This window comes from Lepus europaeus, unplaced genomic scaffold (assembly GCF_033115175.1).
Source record: "Lepus europaeus isolate LE1 unplaced genomic scaffold, mLepTim1.pri SCAFFOLD_92, whole genome shotgun sequence".
NCBI lineage: Eukaryota > Metazoa > Chordata > Mammalia > Lagomorpha > Leporidae > Lepus > Lepus europaeus.
Genome location: NW_026909617.1, coordinates 461,071 through 475,104, shown reverse-complemented (window position 1 = coordinate 475,104; position 14,034 = coordinate 461,071). Strand labels below are relative to the sequence as shown.

The window sequence follows — 14,034 nt, the reverse complement described above, 5'->3', positions numbered from 1 at the left end:
CATGTGTGTGCACATACATGTACACAGCACATGTAAACACATGCATGCGCACACCCGTGTGCACAGTTCTGTCAGGTCTGGAGCTGGATATACATGGACGACGGAGCTCCTGCGTTTTGGCTAAACTTGCTGAGAGCCCAAGGTGGGCAGCTCCAGGGGCAGCAGCCAGTCTGTGATGGATTGGTCATTCAGCTGCAAGGTGGCCTGGCCCTGCCTGGCTCCACAGGTGCTGCCCGCACATGCTGGGGCTCCTGGGCAGCCGCGGGCTGGGAGGGCCACCAGGTGGGCACTGTGCAGCCCCTACGTGGCCCCCCTGGAAGGGGACCTTCCCTGACTGGTGCTGCCTCCCCAGGGGCCTTCATGATCCCATTCCTCATCCTGCTGGTCCTCCAGGGCATCCCCCTGCTGTACCTGGAGTTCGCCACGGGGCAGAGGCTGTGCAAGGGGCCTGTGGGCGTGTGGAGCGCCATGCACCCGGCCCTCAAGGGCGTAGGTAGGCCCCTCCATGGGCACCTGGGGGGCATGGGCAGTGTCGGCACAGAGTGGAGGGGCACAGCCTGACTGCTCAGAGGAAGGGCCCAGCAGGGGGCACTGGCCACCTGCTCAAGCAGCCTCCATCCACTCCCACACCTTGCCAGCCCCGGGGGTCACTCATTGACCAGCTCTGTGACTGGGGCACTGGCTCACTCAGACCTCCAGCCAGGGCACCGGGCAGGGTCCACTGATCAGAACTCCTGGGGCAGGAGGCCCCTGCCCTGAAGCCCACGATCCAGTCCTCCCTGGCTGCCTCTCCTGGTCCCCTCACGCTTGGTTCTGTTAGAGGCAAGCACCTGTAGGAGCCCCTGCCCCACCATGCATGGAAACTCCCCTGAAGGCCCCTCCCACCCAGGCAGGCATCACCGCCATGCTGGCGTCCTTCATGGTTGGGCTGTACTACAACACCATCATCGCCTGGATACTGTGGTACTTCTTCAACTCCTTCCAGGACCCGCTGCCCTGGAGCCAGTGCCTGCTGGGCCAGAACCTCATGGGTGAGCAGCGCCACCTGGGGCCAGAGCCAGGGTCCTAGAGGGATTGGGGGCAAGGAGCCCCAAGACTTCACTCCCCTCAGGGCAGCAGAGGAAGAGGGAGGCCGTCAGGGGCCAGGGAGCATGCAAGCCTGGCATGGGTGTGTGCACGTGTGCTGCTCCTGCTGACATGCATCACGGCCGTGACCCTGCAGGCTACACTAATGAGTGCACGCTCAGCTCCTCTGTGGACTACTTCTGGTAGTGCTCTGGGCTCCCATGCTGGGCACAGCCCTCCAGCCGTCTGAGTTCTCAGTGCCCACACCTGCTTGGAGGGGCACAGGTGGACTCCTGCCCAGCCCACTTCCCAGCAGACCCTGGGTCCTCATTCCTGGGTCCGGCAGTGGGGTGATGCCTGTGGGGTGATGCTGCTCTCACCACAGCAACAATTGTGAGATGGACTCGGGGATCACCTCCATCAATGGCTTCACATCCATGTACACGGCCACAGTGATCTACTCCATCATTGGTTCCACGCCACCTAGTGCTACGACGACTGCTTCAGCATGTGAGTTGTACCGCCCCCACCACGCCCCGCACCCGGTGTCATCCTGGCTCTGCTCCAAGGAACCTCCTGACCTGTGCCTGCACACACCTGTGCCTGCACACCTGTACCTGTGCACCTGTGCCTGTACACCTGGCCTGCACACACCTGGCCTGCACACACCTGTGCCTGTACACCTGGCCTGCAGATGGCAGCCCCAAGGAGCGACCTGCTGGACAGATATGTGGGCTCCATCCCCCTGCTCATCATTGCATTCTGCAAGATGTTCAGGATCCTCTACGTGTATGGCATTGACAGGTATGAGGGAGGAGGCGGTGGGGAGCCGTGCTGGGGCTGGCCTTGGGGGGCACAAGGCAGACAGCAGAGCAGCAGCTCTGAGTCCCAGGAGGGAGCTCCACAGGGCCCCCCAGGGGCAGTCCATGCCCCTCTGGCTTCCGGATTCTCCTACACCTAGCTGTGCAGAGCAAGCACTGACAGCAGCATTGTTAGACCGCCCAGGACTTGGGGTGTATGAGCATGGAGACCATGGTGTGAGCAGACCCTCTGCCACTCAGCCAAGCAAGAGCCTTGGTCTGGGTCCCCCACAGCAGCCTGGGTGCAGGTGCAGCAGAGGAACAAGGGTGGGTGGGCAGTGGGGCTGGGGCCCTCGGCCTGGGGTACCTATGTTGTAGTGGGGGGCTGTTATCTCCCTGGAGCTCCAGGCCTTTCCAGAGGGGGGCCTTCAGCCCCCACTGGCCAGACATCTGGGTACTCACCTTGCTGGGTGGGGTGGCCACCAGAGAGCAGCCTGAGAAGCTATCAAGGTGAGCTGCTTCTGAGACCAGGTGTGCAGGCACAGGTGTGCAGGTACAGGTGCACAGGTACAGGTGTGCAGGCACAGGTGTGTGCGGGCCAGGTGTGTGCAGGCCAGGTGTACAGGCACAGGTGTGTACAGGCCAGGTGTACAGGCACAGGTGCACAGGTACAGGTGTGCAGGTACAGGTGTGTGCAGGCCAGGTGTGTGCAGGCCAGGTGTGCAGGCACAGGTGTGTGCAGGCACAGGTGTGTGCAGGCCAGGTGTGTGCAGGCCAGGTGTGCAGGCACAGGTGCATAGGTACAGGTGTGCAGGCACAGGTGCATAGGTACAGGTGTGCAGGCACAGGTGTGTGCAGGCCAAGTGTGCAGAGGCCATGTGTGCAAGTACAAGTGTGCAGCTGAGGGGCAGGCCAAGGTACACAGGGTTGGCCATGCTCTGGTAATATGCAGTGCGGGTTTGGCCATGCGCCTGGCCCCACAGCTGTGCAGCTGTGCTTGGCACTGTATGTGTCCACACGTCCATCTGTGAAAGGCCCAGAGTGCAGGGCAAGGCAGGCGGTCAGTGTCTCACCCAGGTCAGTCGACACCGTACCGGCCTCTGCCTCCAGGTTCAACAAGGACATTGAGTTCATGATTGGGCACAAGCCCAACATCTTCTGGCAGCTCATGTGGCGGGTGGTCAGCTCCCTGATCATGCTGGTCATCTTCCTCTTCTACTTCGTGGTCAAAGTCAGCAAGAAGCTAACCTACAGCATCTGGGACCCCAGCTACGTGAGTGCCCAGGGCCACCACGCCAGGGAGGGTCACAGGTCATGGCGGAGGCCCTGCATGTGCTCAGGGGAGGGTCGCAGGTCAGGGTGGAGGCTGTGTGTGTGCTCAGGAGAAGGTCGCAGGTCAGGGCAGAGGCCTTGCGTGTGCTCAGGAGAAGGTCGCAGGTCAGGGCAGAGGCCTTGCGTGTGCTCAGGAGAAGGTCGCAGGTCAGGGCAGAGGCCTTGCGTGTGCTCAGGTGAGGGTTGCAGGTCAGGGCGGAGGCCATGAATGTGCTCAAGGGAGGGTCGCAGGTCAGGGCGGAGGCCCTGAGTGTGTTCAGGGGAGGGTCGCAGGTCAGGGTGGAGGCCATGTGTGTGCTCATCTCAGGCCTGGTTCTCCCCCAGGAGTTCCCCAAATCCCGGCAGGTCGGGTACCTGCCCTGGGTGTACGTGGTGGTGGTGGTCATGGCCAGCATGCCCAGCCTCATTATCCCATGCTTCGCCATCTACAAGCTCATCAGAGGCCGCTGCCAGTAGCCAGAGGAGCAGCAGGGCCTGGTCAGCACACAGTCCACAGCCTCCATGAACAGGGACCTCAAGTACTGAGGGGCCCAGCCCCAGGCTACATGTGTCTGCATGTGAGTGCATGTGTGCAGACATTCATGTGTATGTGTGAGCATTGCATACATGTGTGCACTAGCCTGAATGTGTAAACATGCATGTTGTACATGTGTATATTCATTCATGTGTATGTGATATTTCTCCATATGCATGCATGTCTATGCACACGTGTGTGTGCATGTGAGTTATGTCAGCATTGTGTGCATGCCTGGATATGTATGTATTATGTGCACGTATGCCTGTGTGCATACATGTGCATGTTTTATGGGTGTGTGCATATGCATGCATATGTGTGTATGTGCATCTGTACATATGTAGCTGTATATTTTGTGCACATGTGGACATGTGCATCATGCTTACACGTATACACACACTGCTTGTATGCACGTACATGTGTGTGCATCTCCAGGTGCACACATGTTCACATACATGTGTGCATCTGTATTTACATATTCATGGCACACACGTCCACCATGTGGGCCCAGTCTCCTTGTCATGAACATGGTGCAGCATGCCACACAGCCCTGGGTATGTCCCCCAAAGTCAAGAGCTGAGGGGTGGGGAGGCTGCACCTGCTGCACCCCAGATTGTCATGGATGGCCGTGGAGCCTGGAGCATGGGCTACTGACTCGGCCCCTACAGCCATTCTCATTTCCCAGCCCCCACCCTGTGCCCTCCCCTTAGCTACAGACCCTTGACCTAGAGACCCCTGAGGTCAGGGTTTGGGCCCTTTTACCAGAAGCCCATAGAGCCTATGGTGACATGGCCACACCCCCCATGCCCTGGCCCCTCCGCCCCTGGCTTAATGAATATTCACCATTTAATCATTGCTTCTGCCTGGCATGGACAGACACCCTGAGTGCAGCTCAGTGTGGCCCAGCCAGAGAAAGACAACAGCTGTTTTCTTACAGGGACATTAACTGTGAATTGTTAGCCAGATGTTGGGAGAGAGGGTTACAGGGTAACTTGGCCCTGGCCCCTGCCACCAAGGATGCTGCATGCCTCCTGGCCCCCCTGGAGCCCAGGGCTGGGTTGGGGTGGATGGCCCTGGGACTTGGCACCAACCTCAGCCCCACGCGAGCTGTACCTGTGGCATCTGCTTCCACAAATGGCCACCTCCATGCTCTGCAGAAAAGCCTGGGTGCTTCCCTTCAAGCAGACTTTCTAGAATTATCACAAGTTGGGCTGGGATGCTGGGGGGTCCCCTTCCTCCCAGAGACCCTGGCAACAAACTCCAGTCCTGCAGTTCCAGCCACCCAGCCCACCGCAGACATGGAGCAGGGCAGAGCTGGGACGTGTTCTGACCACTCAGCACTCACCCCTCCATTGCCCTGTGGTGCCCCTGGCAAGGCCTGGCCAGGTGTGCCATCCAGGAGGCTGGTGGTCATGTGACACCTCTGGAGCACAGTGCTGCAGCTTGGCATCCTTGTCAATGTGACAGACAGGCAGGTTCATGGACATCAAGTGTCCCCGTCTAAATAAACCACTGCATCTGCTGTTCTCTGTGTATGTCTAGACAGGCAAGTGTGTCCCCAGGATCGGTGTGGCTGGCGGTCAGCTCCACTCCCCTGTGGGCTGCAATCGGGATGCTGTCCACAAGGCCACGTGTTGTGGCCGAGACAGGCTGGGCATTGGGCAGGACTGTCTGCCTCCCAAAAGCCCTGTCCCTGTTGTGCTCAGTGGGGGTCACCTCAGGGACTCCTGTAGCTCTGGGGAGGGTGTGGGCTCCACTCTGAGGGCCCCAGGCTGGGCTAGGGAGCAGGTGCAGCCCCTGGTACAGGCCACATAGGACTGGCCAGGAAGCCATGTTCAGACTCCCGAGGTGTCAGGAGACAGGTGTGGCCTGAGGACTAAGCCCCCTCCTATGCTGCCCCAGAAGCAGGGAAGCCACAGCCACCACAGCCACATGTGGCCAGGCAACAGCCTTTATCTGCTGACCCTGTCGGGAACTGTGTGGCATGGGGAGGTCAGGGGCTGCCAGGGTCCTGGGTGGAGGGTGGGGCTCCCTGGTGATGGATGTTCTGGGTCTTGAGGTGTCCACATCCTTGACTCAGCTTCACAGGCCACCTTGGCAAACCGAGGGTGGGGGAGGGGAGCGGGGACCTCTGACCCTGTCACCAATGAGCATGAGTCTGCATTACCTCAACATCAAAACACTTGTTACAGATAAATAACTAAAACCAATTCACCATGCCCCTGAACATCCCCAACAAGAGCACACGGCTGTCGCAGGGACAGCTCTCTCCATGGTGGTACCAGCCTGCAGCTGACATTGGACATGCTTGTGGGAGAAGGGCTGGGGATGCGGGCATGGCCAGGCACCAGGTTACCAATTAACCAGGCTCCACCGGCTTTCCTGTAAATAAACCAGAGGACGTGATGGAGGGGACGCTCAGGCTCCAGGACAGCAGAGGGTGCAGGTGCAGTGTGGTCTGGATGCTCCCTGAGCCACTGGACTGCTATGGCCCAGGACCTCAGCCCAGACCTAGCCATGGATGCGCAGGAGGATGAGAGGCCCTGGTGGGACAACAAGCTCCAGTACCTGCTCAGCTGCATGGGGTTTGCTGTGGGGCTGGGGAACATCTGTAGGTTCCCATACCTGTGCCAGACCCATGGTGAAGGTGAGCCTGCCAGCCACATCTGGGTAGCCAAGGGGCTGGCCTTCCCCACCCCTGACCCCTGGGCAGCACCACCATCCCAGGAAACCAGACACATGGGGCCCCAGGAAGAGCCTGGCCTTGGTGTCTGAGCCCCGGGGAATTCAGGGGCCCGCACACGGGGTCCCAGGCCAGCACACAGCTCCATTCCCAGCGGCGCTGCCCCTTGGTGTGGAGCCAGTCTCCAGGGGGCAATCACCCTGGTGTCCATGTTCATGGGGGCTGGCATATCCCAAGTCTCCTTGTGGGGTGACAGGAGCCCCAGGCTCACCAGCATCATGGATGCACCTGTGCTGCCACATGTGTGCACCAGCCAGGGGCTGCTGCCCTCAGGGCTGTTGTTGCCCAAGTGCCCCCATTTAACGAGCAGGCCTGGGATGCCCATGCCCGACCCTCTCCAGTGAGGAACCTGGGGAGATCCCCCCAGGGGCCAGGGCCTTGGGGACACAGAGGTCAGGGGAGGGGGCCTCTCATCAGGGATGCAGGTGAGGGAGGAGCAGCCGCCCCAATGCGCTGCTATGGCACCTGTTTCCAGATGCAGCAAGCATGGCTGAACATGCCGGAACATTCTGTCTTCTTACTCCCCTTCCTCCCCAGGCTGTGCTGAGGGGCGGTCTCACCCCAGCCACTCAGTGCCCATCACCCGTCACTTGGAATTTTGTAAAGAATACCTCCACATCTTGCATGGCCGCACTCACCCTCCTCGCTCCTGGGCAGTTCCAGGGTCTTCTGAGCTGGTGGCCCTTCCTCATCCTCATGCCAGCTCCTGTTCCAGGTGTCTGCTTGCCTGCTCCACCTGTCTACACTGGCCATGCCCACTCTGCCTGTCCACACTGGCCATTCCCACTCCACCTGTCCACACTGGCCACATACACTCTGCCTGTCCACACTGGCCATGGCCACTCTGCCTGTCCACACTGGCCACATACACTCTGCCTGTCCACACTGGCCATGCCCACTCCACCTGTCCACACTGGCCGTGCCCACTCTGCCTATCCACACTGGCCATGACCACTCTGCCTGTCCACACTGGCCACATACACTCTGCTGGTCCACACTGGCAGTGCCTGCTCTGCCTGTCCACACTGGCCACTTACACACTGTCCACACTGGCTGCACACACTCCTGTCTACACTGGCCACACACACTCTGCCTGTCCACACTGACCACACAGACAGCCTCTGAGTCTGCCCCACAGTGCCGCCCGGCTGGTTTATTCTCCCACGAGGCTGAGTATGCAGCTGGCAGCTATGCCAACCACACTCGGCCAGAACCAGGGCTGGCCACCAGCAACACACCAGGTGCCCCAATGGGGAGCAGAGGGTGGCCATCCCCTGACCTCTGTGTCCTGGCAGGGGCCTTCCTCATCCCCTACTTCATTGCCCTGGTCTTTGAGGGGATCCTGCTCTTCCACATCGAGCTCGCCATTGGCCAGAACCTGCGCAGGGGCAGCACTGGGGTGTGGATGGCCATCTCCCCCTACCTGGGCGGCGTAGGTAGGCCACCCCCTCCTCAGCTCCCCAGGAGGACCTGCTCTGCACGTGGCGGCACCACTCCTCCCCTGCTATGTGATGCTTTGTCCTTGCTGTCCGCAGAGCTGGGCTGCTTCAAGGTGTCCTCTTGGTCAGCCTGTACTACAGCACCTGGGTGCTGTGGTACTTCCTCAACTCCTTCCAGCACCCATTGCCCTGGAGCTGCTGCCCTCTGGATGGCAACAAGATGGTTGAGGGCGTGGCCAGTGTGGACAGGTGACTTCTCCTGGTCACTGGTCCTCTCTGGACCCAGGGGCCACCCAGATCCCCATCCGTTCACACACCAGGCCCTGGGCCTCATTTCCCCATCTCAGCCTCATAGGGAGGTGAGAGAGCATGGCTCGGCTGAAGGGTGGGGGCCACTCCATTGCAGGGTCAACTGTGCTGGCACCTATGGCCCTGCTGGCTCTTGGGGCAGGGTGTGCATGCCACATATGGGCTCTGCTACCTGTTCACCCCTAACATAAGTGGAAGGGGGCAGGGGGCACCCAGTGGGCAAAGGATGAGGGCCTCGGGGTCTCAGCAGGGTCGGGGCAGGGACTTTGGTCTGGGGTGTGTGGACTTGTGCACCTGCAGGAAATCCAGGTGCTGACAAGGTGGGAGTGTGGGGGAGGGGCCAACTGGAATCAGCTGTCACCTGGGGCAGAAGCGTCCAGCAGGTGTGGCACACAGGACCAAAGGGCTTCTCCTTGGAGTCTGCAGCGCTTCTAGACCATTCCATTGGTCCAGGATCCCAAGGGGGTTTCCAGGGCTGCTGACCACCACCAGGAATCAGCTGCACACCTGGGCATGAGGCTGTCTCTCCAGACACCCAGCAGTGGGAAAATGGGGCAGTGGGTGCAAATGCCCCTGCCCAGGGGCCTCACACAGCCAAAGCCACACGTGGGAGAGGGCAGGGAGCATACCCTGGTTGGAGTCAGCTCAGATCTTGTTCTAGGCCCCACCACCAAGTGCCAGCCATGCTCTGCTGTGGGCCTGATGAAGGCACAGCTTGCTGGCTGCATCACAGAACAGGGGAGCCATGTCAGCTGCAACGCCAAGCAAGCTCCCTCCTGGCACAAAGTCCTGAACGGTTCTTGGAATCTGTACAGGTCACACCTGGTTGTGGTGTGACCCAAAAGGGCCAGGGAACGTTCTGGAATAGCATCTGCTGTGTTCACATTCCAGATGCAGATTCTCCAGAATGTGCGGGTGTGGCTGGATGCAGCCACCCAGATCTTCTCTCTGTCCTGGACTTCGGTGGACACATCGCCTTTGCCAGCTACAACCCGCCCAGGTGGGTGGCTGCCCCAGGATGCTTGGCACCCTGGCGCTGCAGTGCCAGCCAGCAAGGGCTGAGCTGGGGACGGTGCTGTGGGACCTGCTGGCCTGGGGTGGGCTCCACCTGGCTTGTCTGTTCCAGGAGCTGCTGTGTGTGCCCAGCCTGACTGTGGCCTGGGGCAGGTCTGGGGCCCACAGGGTGCTGAGTGCAGCTCTGAGCCTTTCCACAAACGGTGAAGGAATAGAGTGAGGCAGTGGGGCGTGGCCCAGGCTCAGTGGGGCCCTAGGGGAAGGCCCCCATGTCAGGGTCCCAGGCTTGATGGGCAGGGGGCCCTGAATGCAGCCCCTGTGTGAGGGGCCCAGGCTCAGTGGGCAGGGGGCCCTCCCGAGGCCCTTAGTACCCCTGTGTGAGGGGCCCAGGTCAGTGGGCAGGGGGCCCTCCCAAGGCCCTGAGTACCCCCATGTGCAGGAACAACTGTGAGAAGGATGCCGTGGTCATCTCCCTGGTGAAAAGCATGACTTCCCTGTAAGCCTCTGTTGCCATCTTCTCTGTCATGGGCTTCAAGGCCACCACGGACCACGGGTAGTGCCTGGACAGGTGAGGCTAGGCCACGCCATGGGCAGGGGTGGGGCAGGCATGCCACCATTCCTGAGGACTCTCACTGGAAAAGGGGTCTCAGCAGATGAAACTCAGGAATGGATGGAGCTGAGGTTGCCCTGGGGGAAGTGGGCCCCGAGTCAGGGACAGAGGGGTGCCCCCTGGAACCTCTGGGGGGCTGCCACTGAACCCCGTGCGCCTGGGGCCTCCAGGATCACAGGAGGCCTCTTCCGCTCTGAGATGTGCACAGTGCATGGCCCTAAGGCAGCCCCAGTACGCCGATGCCGCCCGAGCAACCCTGAGGCCCTCCGCCCGGCCGTCCAGACATGTCTCATTTGGGGTGTTGGATGGGCTGCAGCCTCTGGCATAGGGAGCCCTGCTCCTGCAGAGTACGCATTCCCAAGAGGGGGCTCCAGGCACCCAAGGGTCCTGCTGAACCCGTTGGCACTCAGGACGGCCCCCACATGCAGAGCCAATGGTGGTGCCTGTGCCAACCCCACACCGCTCAGAGGGAGGAGGTAGAGGACAGGCCAGCCATGGGCAGTGCTGCTGGAGCCGGTGCCCCAGGAGCACTGAGCATGTGTGTGCTTCACGTGTGTGTGTGCCTCATGTGCGCCTGTGTGCTTCCCATGTGTGCACCTCATGTGTGCCTCATGTGTGTGTGCCTCACCTCAGCGCCACCCTCACCAGTGTTGAAGGAGCTTCTCCAGCTCCTCCACCCAGACCCCAAGGACAGGGTCCTGTCACATCTCAGCCTGACTCCCGGGGTTCCATGGAGCATAGCAAGTGGCGGACATGCTGCACCATGCAAAGATGCTTCTCTCTGTTCCAAGGCTCCCACTCCCTGGGTCTCTGCCAGCACTGAGTGAGGGGGCGCTGGGCTGGGGCTCCCACTCTGGCGGCCATGCCCACACTGGGGGCGCTGGGCTGGGTGCCTGGGGCATCAGGATGAGGCTCGTACTTCCTCCCCTGGCCGCACTTGTCCCTACTCTGTGTGGCTGCGTGAGACCCTGCTTCATACAAGGCACCGACGCCCCTGCACTGAGCGTGGTCAATGGCGCTGTCATGCCTGGCACCCACCTGACACGCGGCTTCCTCCGTGAGGCACATCATGGCCTCCCGCATTTAGGACACTGGACACGGGGCCTTCTGAGCAGCCAGACTGGCTGCCGACAGAACACAGCAAACCTGCGGAAGACATGGCGCTTGAGCGACCCAGAAAGCTGACAAAGGAGGGCTGGGCTCTGCTGGGACCCCAGCCGGGAGCCTCAATGCCCAGATCAGGGCTCAGTGGACTGTGCGGGAGGGCGACAGGAGCAGCTATGTGGACAGCGAGCCCCAAAGCCGACCTCGGGAGCTGCATGATGCCGGGTGTGGGCGGACAGGGGCTCTCAGGTCACGGGGCGGGGGTTCTCAGCCCCTGAATGCTGACCTGCGAGTCCTGAAAATGGGAGGCTGGGCCCTTCAGCTGAGCTGCAGAAGACAATGCCCCTGTGCCAGCCCGGGGCTTGAAGGATGAGGCTGCCCCCTCCTGGAACAATAGTGCACACGGGTTCCCCGCAGGAGCAGAGACGTGGGCGGGCTGGGCCCCCAGGGTGCCATGGGCCCTGTGCCTGGATACATCTGCTGGCTCAGGCAGTGGGTGGTAACACAGGCCCCACAGCTCCACCCTGTGTCCCCACAAAAACATCCTGGGCCTCATTGATGAGTTCAACTTCCTGGAACAGAGCATCTACAGGGCTAGCTAGGAGGCCGTCCTCACACAGCTCAATGCCACACAGCCAGAGAGGCTGCCCCTGCTGCCCCTGCTGCCCCTGAGGGTCTGCCACCTGGAGGACTTCCTGGACAAGGTAGTGCATGCAGGGCTGCAGGGCCACCCTGGGAACCCCAGGCACTGGGCCAGGCCAAAGGGCTGTGAGCCTGCCGGAGTCCAGTGGAGCCCTTGTCCAGTGGGGTGGCTTCAGGGCTGGGCTGATGGGCAGCCGGGCACAGATCCTGGCTCCAGGCACCTAGAGCCTCCTGGAGGGATGGTGGGCATGGCATCCCTGCAGGCACACCCCTGGCCCACACACGTGACCCACCTCCAGGTTGCAGAGTGCCTGGGGCCCCGGGCTTCATCATCTTCATGGAGGCCGTGCTGCCCATGCCGGGGGCGCCCATGTGGGCCGTGTTCTTCTTCGGGATGCTCTTCACCCTGGGGCTCTTGTCCATGTTCAGCAACATGGAGGGGATCATCACGCCACTCTTGGACATGGGGGTCGTCCCCACGGGGGTCCCCAAGGAGGCCCTCATGGGTGAGTGCACAGCTCAGCCATAGGGATGCCTGCCGCCTCCCCTACAGAGTTCAGGGGCACCAGGCCAGCCTGCTCCCTGAGGACAGCCCAGCAGCTCTGGGCAGGATGCAGGTGGACCTGCCCTGACTGTGGCCAGCTGAGGCCAAGCCCTCGCCCACCTCTGGCAGGCAGGGCAGGGTGGGGGAGAGGGGTAGGTGCAGGACTCCCATCCAGCCCCCTGCACCCCAGGGCTGGTCTGCCTGGCCTGCCTGCTCTCGGCCACCTGCTTCACACTGCAGTCCAGAAGCTACTGGCTTGAGATCTTCGACAGCTACACGGCCTCCCTCAACCTCATCGTCTTTACCTTCGTCAAGGTGGTGGGGTCATTTACGTCTACGGCCTACAGCGGTGAGCTGAGGTCCATGAGGAGCCTGGGGGGTGGGGATGGCTCCGCAGTGCCACTGAGCCCAGCATCTGTGCAGGTTCTGTGATGACATCGTGTGGATGATAGGGCGGTGAGCAGGCCTCTACTGGTGTGTGGCGTGGCTTGTGGCCAGCCCTCTGCTCCTCCTGAGCATCTTCCTGGCCTACCTCATCCTGCTGGCCCACAGGCTGCCCAGTTACTGGGCCTGGAACCCCCAGCATGTAGGTCCTCCCATGGTGATCAAGGGGCCACAGTGACCTGCAGGGTGACCCTGGTGGGACCGGAGCCTCTCGAGGGCCTCAGAGAAGTGTCCAGACCCTGGAGACATTGGTCCTTCCAGCCCACACTTTCCACTTGCTGTGGGGACAGGCAGCCAGGGAAGCAACAATTCCAGTGTCTGGGAGAGGTCAGGAGGCAGACTGGAGAAGGGTCACTCCCTGCCCCGTCCACACAGGTGACCATGCAACACCTGGCCTGGGCCACCCCTCCCAGAGTGAGCACCGGAATCCCTCAGGGTCTGCCTGGGGGAAGTGAGACTTTTCTGCTTTATCCCTGGGGTCTCAGACCACACCTCACCTGTCCACAAGTGTTGGAGGCCAGTGGGTGGGGACCACGTGCCCCTGCCTGCCCTGAGGGCTTCTACCCAGAGGGAACCTCAAGCCCCAGCTCCCTCATCCCTGAGCACGCACCCAGGATGCTGCCCTCCTGTAGTCCCAGGGAGGAGTTGGGGCTGCCTCCGTGCACAGGTGGTTGGGTCAGCCTCGCTCTGCCCAAGGCCTGGGGTCTGGAGCCCGGGGTCTGCCCCCTCCAGGCTGAGCTCTCTCTCTCTCTTGTGCCCCCTGCAGGAGCAGTTCCCCTCCAGACAGGAGAAACTCTACTCTGGCTGGGTGCAAGCCATCTGTGTGCTCGTGTCCCTGCTGCCCGCACTGTGGGTCCCAGGCATCACACTAGCCCGGCTGGTGGCCAAGTGCAGGAGGCAGCAGCAGGACACATGGCTGGACAGGAGCCTGAGGCTGCAAGACAGCAGGGCCCACTGAGGGGCAGGGATGGCCGTGGGTGACCTCATCATGTCCTCCCACCGACTCTGCAGGACTCTTGGCTCCCCATGTCTTTTTTTTTTTTTTACTTTTTTTATTTTTCATTTATTTTTTTATTAAACTTTTATTTAATGAATATAAATTTCCAAAATATAGCTTATGGGTTACAATGGGTTCCCCCCTCCCATAACTTCCCTCCTGCCCGCAACCCTCCCCTTTCCCACTCCCTTTCCCCTTCCATTCATGTAAAGATTCATTTTCAATTCTCTTTGTATACAGAAGATCAGTTAAGTGTATATTAGGTAAAGATTTCAACATTTTGCCCATAAAGCAACATCGAGTGAAAAAACTACCATTGGATTACTAATTATAGCATTAAATAGCAATGTACAGCGCATTAAAGACAGAGATCCTACATAATTTTTTTTCAAATTAATTAATTTTCTATGCCATTTCCATTTTAACACCAGGTTGTTTTTTTTTTCATTTCCAATTCTCTTTATATACAGTAGATCA

The 14,034-nt window shown here is 60.5% G+C and overlaps 1 pseudogene; it reads left to right on the top strand.

The window, feature by feature from the left end:
* Nucleotides 1-6,228: 6,228 nt before the first annotated feature.
* Nucleotides 6,229-13,518, top strand: LOC133755732 (sodium-dependent neutral amino acid transporter B(0)AT3-like; annotated as a pseudogene).
* The last annotated feature ends 516 nt before the right edge of the window (nucleotides 13,519-14,034 follow it).